This window comes from Orbicella franksi, chromosome 5 (genome assembly GCF_964199315.1).
Source record: "Orbicella franksi chromosome 5, jaOrbFran1.1, whole genome shotgun sequence".
NCBI classification, from domain to species: Eukaryota; Metazoa; Cnidaria; class Anthozoa; order Scleractinia; family Merulinidae; genus Orbicella; species Orbicella franksi.
In genome coordinates this window covers 14,826,225-14,834,900 of record NC_138149.1, presented here as the reverse complement: position 1 = coordinate 14,834,900, position 8,676 = coordinate 14,826,225, and the positions used below count along the sequence as shown (strand labels likewise).

Here is an 8,676-nt window from a genome sequence, read left to right as displayed (position 1 = left end):
CTGTTCTACGAAAATCAAATTTTACACTTTATATATATATCTTCAATTCATTATATTATTACATTATATATATATGTAATGTAATAATATAATGAATTGAAGATTTCATCAGCTACTAAAGTGCTCAATAGGTAAACTAGAGCGATGTGTAGATTTTCAGAGTTGGATTATTTGGTCGAAGATAAGACCGTGCTTGCTTAGCTTTACCAATCATATCTCTGCATGTCACGCCACTGGGCATTGTTCTGTATTTTCAAATTTTGTATATCTTCTTACGTATCCGTTATTTTTGGCAGTTGCCTGATGGAGCATGAAACTCTGAGTAGCAATAAATGTCTTCGACCAAATAATCCAACTCTGAAAATCTATATATATATTATATATACATATATGAATTTAAAAACGTTTGATAAAGCAAGGACGGACAACTTCTGACGGTAAAAAAAGTTAAAAAGTTAAAAATTTAATAGAAAAACGTTTCGGTCTTAGACCTTCATCAGTTACAAGAGAAAAAGGACGAAAACTAAGTTTAAATACGGTTACAGTGTGGGAGATTACGTAACGAAATGAAAAATACAATATTGTGCTATTAATACATCGTGATTAATACAATACAGGAAGAAAATGCAAAACAAGAAATACAATGCTGTACTATAAATTGCGTCATACAGGGTGATAATTAATAGACCAAACGAAAAGAATACAATACTGTGCATAAATTACATTATAGAGCGTGATAATTGCAGAACTAGGTTAAATTCAACCTAAAAACTAAAAGAGTTAAAATAGATAAAACGGACTCTTGCAATGCGGTAAATATAACGGGAAAAATAGTTTGCAAAGATAAGCAGTTGAAAAAAAAAGAAGAAACCTACGTTTACGCTGGACAAGGTTAATAACAAAATCCCAAATCGAGGCCTTTGGAGCATTAAAGGGTTGACAAACAACAAAATCCCTGGAGGGGCCCTTAAACAATAAGCTGTAATAAGATCCCAGGCAGGGCCTTTGAGCATACCTAACACCCAAAAAGCTGACAAAATCCACGGAAGGGCCTTTGAACTGCCTTATGGCGCGAACGCATATTTACACAAGAGAAAGTTAATTATAACAGATTCTGTTTTTGGAGTGAAATTCTTTTCTTTTATTTAAGCCATGGGGAGCCAAAGAGAACAGTTGAGCACTCCAATAAGCCTCTTTCGTAATTAAAAACCTATCGATCTCGTCTGAGTCATTAGGGGCCTGCACCTGATCAATGCATTGGAATTCAAAATCATCCAAGGAGTGTGGAATTTTATTGAAATGTACTGCTACCTCACAAGTGGTTTTGTTTGTGAGCAAAGCAGACTTGTGGTTACAAAACCTAACCCGAAAATCGGTGGTAGTTGATCCTATGTACTGTAAACAACATTTCTCGCAGGAAACTAAATAGATCACGTTTTTAGAATCACAAGAAAGCCTTGAATGAATGGTGTATTTTCTGCCCGTTTTAAAACTTAGAAATGATTTAGATTCAACAAAGAAATTTCGACAGAGATCGCATCTATTTCTTTCACATTTAAAGCAGCCATTGTTTGGCTGAATTGTTTGTCCCTCATCGGCGGTTTTAAAACGAGATGGTGCTAATAATTCTTTCAGGTTTTTTGTTCTACGAAAAGATGGTATGATAGAGCCTTGAGGGAAAAGTTCTTTCAATTTAGGGTTGGATTGCAAAATCAACAAATGCTTTCTAATTATGCTACTCACATTAGGCAAATTAGGATTAAATGTGAGAACAAATGGAAATAATTTCTTCGATTGTTTTCCGCGTTGCCGTAGTAAATCATTCCTAGAAATGGTGGAGGCTTTGGAGAATTGATCGTCAACTAATTTGGAGGGATAACCCTGATTAACAAGATAACCCTTGTACTCAATTGTTCTCTCGGCAAGGAAAGTTTCTTCAGAGCAATTTCTCTTCAATCTAGTCGCTACTCCAAAAGGAATAGCCTTGAAGACATGCTTGGGATGGCAGCTAGAAGGTGGAAGATATAAATGACTATCTGTAGGTTTAGAATAAACATCAGTTCTAATAAACCCATCCACAAGATGTAAAGTAAGATCAAGTACGTGAAGCTCACGTTCAGAAAAAACTAACTCGAATTTAATAGTAGGGTATAGAGAATTAATGTAATCAGTAAATTGATGTAAGGCAGGAAGGCCTTGCTGCCAAAGATCAAAGACATCGTCACGATAACGCCACCACAAGGACGGCTTTATCAGACCGGAAAACTTAGCTTTAAGATCAATTTCACCCATGGCTAGATCGGCATAACTACATGCATTTTCTGGACCCATGGCTGTGCCATGAATCTGAAGAAAGAAATTCTCCTTAAAAACAGAATGGTTGCTTTTCAAACAGATTTTTACGGCTTCTAATATGCAAGATGTAGACGGAATTTTGTTTTCCCTAGCATTCAAAGCTTTCCTAACTGCAGTAAGACCAAGTTTGTTATCGATGTTGGGGAATATTGAAACCACATCCCACGGAACCAGTGAGGTGCCAGTTGGGAAAGGGCCACTCATGTTAAGATCTCCTATTTTGTTAAGCAAATCCGTGGTGTCCTTAATAAATGATGGTAATTTACGAGCAAGTGGTTGGAAATAGAATTCGGTAAAGGCCGACAAGTTCTCAATTGCCGTACCACAACAAGAGGTAATGAGTCTTAACGGGTTGCCCGTTTTGTGCGTTTTAATGTTCCCAAAGGCAACTCCTGGTTTCGCTTCCTTATTTAAAACCCACTTAGCTATTTCGGGGGAAATCTCACCCTTTCCAAGCCATTTGGAACACCAACTACTTACTAACGCTAAATGCTTCGAGGTAGGATCTGATTGCAAAGATTTGTAGTGCAGCTGATTGTTGAGCTGACCAAGCATTTTTTCTTCGTACTCTTTATCATCAATTAAAACAAAACGGGAACCTTTGTCCTGTATCCGAATCACTACATTAGAGTTTCTAAGTTCCTTAAGGGCAACACGTTCTTTTCGTGAAAGATTATCTCTAGGTTGCTTAATGTTCTCAGGATTGATAAGATCACGCCTTACATTAGCTAAAAAAAGTTCAAGTTCAGGGTACCTGGACGTAGGAGGTCTCCATTTCTTTTCTTTCGGAACATGAGGTAGATGGCTAGGGGTTGGAAGGTCGTCATCAGGATTGGTATCCATAAAGAAAGCTGCCGTCTGTAATTGGGCTTCAAAGATCTCCAAATCGTCATACACGCTCTGCCAGTTGATATCTTTGGGCGTGGGGCAAAAGGAAGGTCCTTTCTGGAGCAAGTTAACCTGATCTGCTCCAATAGGCAGACTAGAAAGGTTAACGGGGTCTAGCTGGTGTAGATGCTCTGTATTGACGGGGTTTGGCAATCTGTGCCTTTGACGAAAACGCTGGCGCTTCCTAGAAATCCTAGCACCTTTATTGTACCGTCGAATGTGTCTGACTGTAGATGGATTGTCAGTGGCGATGGGTGAATCCAATCCAGGATCAAGAGGAATAGTCTTGAGCCAACTTCTGACGGTAAAAAAAGTTAAAAAGTTAAAAATTTAATAGAAAAACGTTTCGGTCTTAGACCTTCATCAGTTACAAGAGAAAAAGGACGAAAACTAAGTGAAGGTCTAAGACCGAAACGTTTTTCTATTAAATTTTTAACTTTTTAACTTTTTTTACCATCAGAAGTTGTCCGTCCTTGCTTTATCAAACGTTTTTAAATTCATTTTTGCGGTGAAGCTTGGACTGTGAATCTTCATTGATCCTCCTGACGCAGTGGCATTCTTTGTTGGCTTGAGGCATTTTATAACCGTTTTTTATATATACCTATATGTATATACACACACAGAGAAATGTAAAGTTATGAACTTAACATTAAAATCTGACATTTGAATGCCTCCTTTGCCAAAGTTAGTCACCATCTACTTATCAATCCCTGTGAATTCATAGAGAATTACCACCTAATGTGGAAGCCCTGTCTTCAAGTGAGGGAAAATGACACTGCAAAAAGTTACGAAAAAAGTTACAATGAAAGTAAAAACAATTGTGAATGTCGATCGTGACTTGGTGTACATTCTACATCATGTAAAGGTATGTGGTGAGTGCCAAAGGCATAACATTTCATGCATTTGCCTTTTCAGGATTATTTAACAGTGACATTTTAAAAGATGTGATCAGAAAATTAATGAGTATTGTCAAGGCAGTACCAGTTTATGGACGGCATATGCAGACAGTAAGAGGTGCTGTAAGCATTACCAGGTAATTAAGTTAGTTTTATGCTGATGACTTCTTGTACTTGGATTTTGTGTCATTTTGTCACAAGAATAGGTAATGAAAGATGCATTGGTTGACACGATTTATTTTCAAAGGCAAACTTAAAAGTCTGCCTATTGTGGATACCAGTTGTGTGTGAAGTGAATGTAAAGCAAACACACTGTTAAAGATGTATGTGCATGTTAATATTGAATAATCTGAAATTTCAGCAAGTTTGAAAATATATTATATCTATGACAGTTCTGAGGTGAGGGCTGTTACATGTACGTGTAAATGGCTCATGCTCGATTTTTCACTTGTTATGATTTAGCTGCCAGTATGTTCTGTAAATTAATTTTAATAGTCATCTGTTGGTGTGCTACGATTTACATCAATATTTAACCAAATAATGTACAGTGTAAATTAATCAACCAAATTATGCTGTTTTCAGTTGACCAATGCTACTACATGACTACATTGTAATGTAATGCTGAAGCGCATAAATTTACAAACATGCCCGGTGTCAACTTGTCAAGTGTATGAACTGGCCAGCCAGTCTAGATTACAAAACTTTCTGAAAGTTTGCCTTACCAGGTAAGATATTTCTTAAAGCATATTTTGTAATTAATGATTTCTCAGACATTGTTTTCTTCAAGAAAAGATTCATACCCCATATGGAGGTTTTTTTCTATAAGAACTCCCTCCTCCTGTCACTTTGGAATTTCTAATAACTGGCCATGAATAGGTGTTGGGTGTGAATATCTTCTGAAACTGCACACTCAGATTAAGTCAGCAAGAACATCAGTATTTATCCTGACAAAGTCTGATTTTCAGATTTTCGACAGCCTGGATGGCCCTTTGATTGGGACTGTGCACACTGTTGTACTGCAATGTTCCAGTTTCTTGTTTAAACCAAATTGCATGTGCGCTCAAAAGCAAGTCGCCAAGTTCATAACAGTTATATATGTTTGCTTTGCATCTCAGGGTAGAGCCTGCCACTGTTAAAGTTTTGGTACCATCCCCCTAGCATTTGATTCACTACTGTAGACACTCAGTAAACAACTAGCAATGAAGTACACTGTATATCAACGAAAGGAATGTCATCTGTTGGTTATAAATTATAATTGATATGTCTTTGTATGTTTGGTGGTGTTCAAGTAGCAGCTATACACAGAATGATTACATCCCTGTTCCTGTCAGTCAATATACCAACAGTGTACACATGGGCAGCCTGGATAAAAACATCAAATATTTTCAAAGCAACCATGGCCAGGTGAGATATTTCTAAAGAAATATAAATTCAAGGTCCTTATGATTGCTTATAGGGATTGATTTTTATTGTAAACAATATCTTACTGAGTGTATTTTTCTTGTGTACTAATTGTTGTAGAACACAGAGACCACTGTCATGACACAGATATTAATGTGTGAAAAGTTCCATAAAAAATGCACTGGGAGCAAATTAAATCAACACAGATGCAGCTTTTGAGAGATCCCCAATATCAATGAAACATACATTGTACATACATGTAAAAGAGTTCAATAGTTTATTACTTAAGATTGTAATGCTTTGTTTGGTTTCTCTATATTCACAGACAACTTGATGCCATATTAATTTCTACACTAAGTTCATTGAACAAACTGACTTGGAAGTTGAGTTCTGTAACCCATACTGAGAGAAGTAATATCATACAGCTGTAGCTGCAACATTGTGACAGATGAACTGTATTACATTATTAAGAAACACCTATGATACATGTATTAACTAATTATTTAAAGTGTCTGTTAAATTAATCAGTTTTTCTGAGAGATAGTTTACTCATTATGTCATGGTTTATTTAAACAATTGCGTTTTTGGCTTAAAAATGATATTTATTGTGCTTGGTTTATGTTGCTCTTAAATCAATTTTGTGATACCCTGTATTGGGCATGGCATAGATTAATATTTTGCCAACACGAAATGGAGAACTGGGTCTTAAGCAAAGTTGCAGGATTAGTATTTTTGCAGAAAGAAAGAGTCGCAAAATTTGACATTCTACCGACAGCCTTGCCATTCGCAACGTCCAATAAGGTTAATTTGATCCCTAGTGTTGTACAAATAGTGTTCTCTAATTTATAAATTATTTCAATCTGTTGTTTAAATGATTGCCGTATAACCTCATGTCCAGCTTTGGTGCTTGCAGGATATTGATGTATTGTTTATCCATTTTGCTGTAAATCATCTTTAATTTATGTGTCAATCAGAACATATCTTGGATATGCTGGCTTTTTCTGACAAATGTACTTATGCCTCATAATCTTTGAGTGCGTTTGGTTGTGTAGTGCAGACAAAATACGGGTACATAATATAACTTACTTATAGCTTACTTATAATTCTTGGTATAATTTAATTGTAACAAAATTAATTAATGGAACCCAATAACAGCTCCTGTAGTGCACAATCTCAGTTGAGAAAAAGAACAAATCACTTTAGAATTGAATAATAAAATTATTATCAGAAGCCTATGCAAGTATTCATGATCAGCAACATAATATCATATTTATCGTTCATGCCAGAGTGATTTTGCTTATACTTATACTTTGAGAGATGGTGCAAACCCTTTCAGCAGGAGGAGACTCCATACAAAAATGAAGATAGCTGACTGTCTTTGGGGATCAAGTTAGAAAACAAAACTTTTTAACTTTTTACATGTGTATACTACTTTGGTATTTTTGTGAGATTTCATTTGGTAGAAATTTGGGGACTGAGTATATTGTAACCACTGCATTTCAGTCATACCCCACAACAAAAAAATGTGTAAACTTCTTTTGTGCGGGAGTCCCAGTTGTTCACTAAGAAAGAATATAATGATTAACAACATCTTGTCTTTCTCAATAAGAAAGAACAGGAAATGCCACCAAAAAGCACAGAAGACAGTTCTTTTATGTGATCAACATTTTTGGTGGCTCCCCTGAAATGCTTGAAATCATGGCTCGATCTGCTGATGTAATCCTAGTTCGGGCTGAAACCATAAAATCACTCGCAGTTTACTTCACATACATGTACATCTTGGATTATTTTCATCGGTAAAAACATTCCAAAAAATAACTCACGAGCTCCGCTTTTAGGCTCGGCTAAATCTATATATTAAAGAATGACGCATTTCTTGTTACAGTGTGTTCTGCATTTTGGGCTGTAATCATGCTTCCTTTCTTGTCTGTGATCTCAAATGGCTCAGGCTTGAATGGTGTAGACATCTTGGTCTGTTTTGGTTGCTTTATCAATACTTTGTCAACAACATACAGGTCTGTGTTTTTGGCATGGTTGCACTTGTCTGCATACTCTTTCATCTTCTCCTTTCTCTTAGCATCAGCTCATCTGATCTCTGGGGATGCCTGATCAAACTGCACCAGAGGTAATGTGGACTTGAGTTTTCGTCCATTCAGCAACTCCGAAGGAGACTTCCCTGTGGTGCTATGAGGGGTGGCCTTGTACTGTCGAAGGAAGGTGAACAACTCTTGTTTCCAGTTCTTGCCTTGAATGACAGCTGTCCTAATTGCTTTCTCCAGTGTCTTCATCAGCCTCTCTGCCTCTCCATTTGCTCTGGGCCATTCAGGAGTTATTCTGCGATGTGTGAAACCAAGTTGAGTGGCAAACATCTGAAAACTTTCACTATTGAATGGTGGACCATTGTCTGTTCTTACTATCTCGGGGATCCCTTGCTTGGCAAAGATGCTGTCAAGGTGAGGAATCACTGCCTTTGCTGATGTTGACCTCAAGATTTCAACTTCTGGATACCGACTGAAGTCGTCAGTCACGATGAGCAAGTAATTTCCACTTGGAAAGGGGCCACAGAAATCTATGGAGAGCTCTTGCCATGGGCCTAGTGGTAGGGGGGACATTTGCAGAGGTTCGCATACTGGCTTTGGATCATGGTTCGCAGCTTGGCACGGTAGGCACCCTTTGACGACTTCCTCGACCATTCTGCCTATCCCTGGAAACCAGACTGAATCTCGCAAAAGACGCTTGGTCTTGACAATTCCTTGGTGTCCACTGTGAGCTAGCATAATCATTCGATCTCGTAGCTTCTCGGGAACTATTATGCGGGTCCCTCTCAGAATTACGCCATTTGATACTTACAACTCCTGCTTGATCTGCTGGTACTGACTGACATCTCTTCCAGCCTCGTGCCACTTTTGAGTTGCTATCACTCTTGCTAGACTCTGCAATGTTTCATCAGCTGCTGTCACATCTTTTACTTCTTGAAGCGTAACGGCATGGGGCACAGCATTATTGGTTACAAAGTTAATATAGGCATCAACTCTTGATAAATGGTTGGAAGCCTGCGATTGTGTGGGATCCGGATGGCGACTCGTGTAATCAGCTGGATTGTTTGCTCCTGGCTTGTAAACAACTTTGGTTTTGT

General features: G+C 37.5%; 1 long non-coding RNA gene across 2 annotated transcripts in view; it reads left to right on the top strand.

The window, feature by feature from the left end:
- The window catches only part of LOC145488393 (uncharacterized), a 17,493-nt gene extending 11,398 nt beyond the window's left edge, over window positions 1-6,095 (top strand). The window contains exons 3-5 of one of the 2 annotated variants that reach the window (XR_014049504.1): window positions 4,159-4,864; window positions 5,432-5,543; window positions 5,866-6,095. This is a non-coding gene — a long non-coding RNA (uncharacterized LOC145488393). Of the gene's footprint in view, window positions 1-4,158; window positions 5,544-5,865 lie in introns of both variants that reach the window. The other variant, XR_014049503.1, reaches the window with a different exon arrangement.
- The last annotated feature ends 2,581 nt before the right edge of the window (window positions 6,096-8,676 follow it).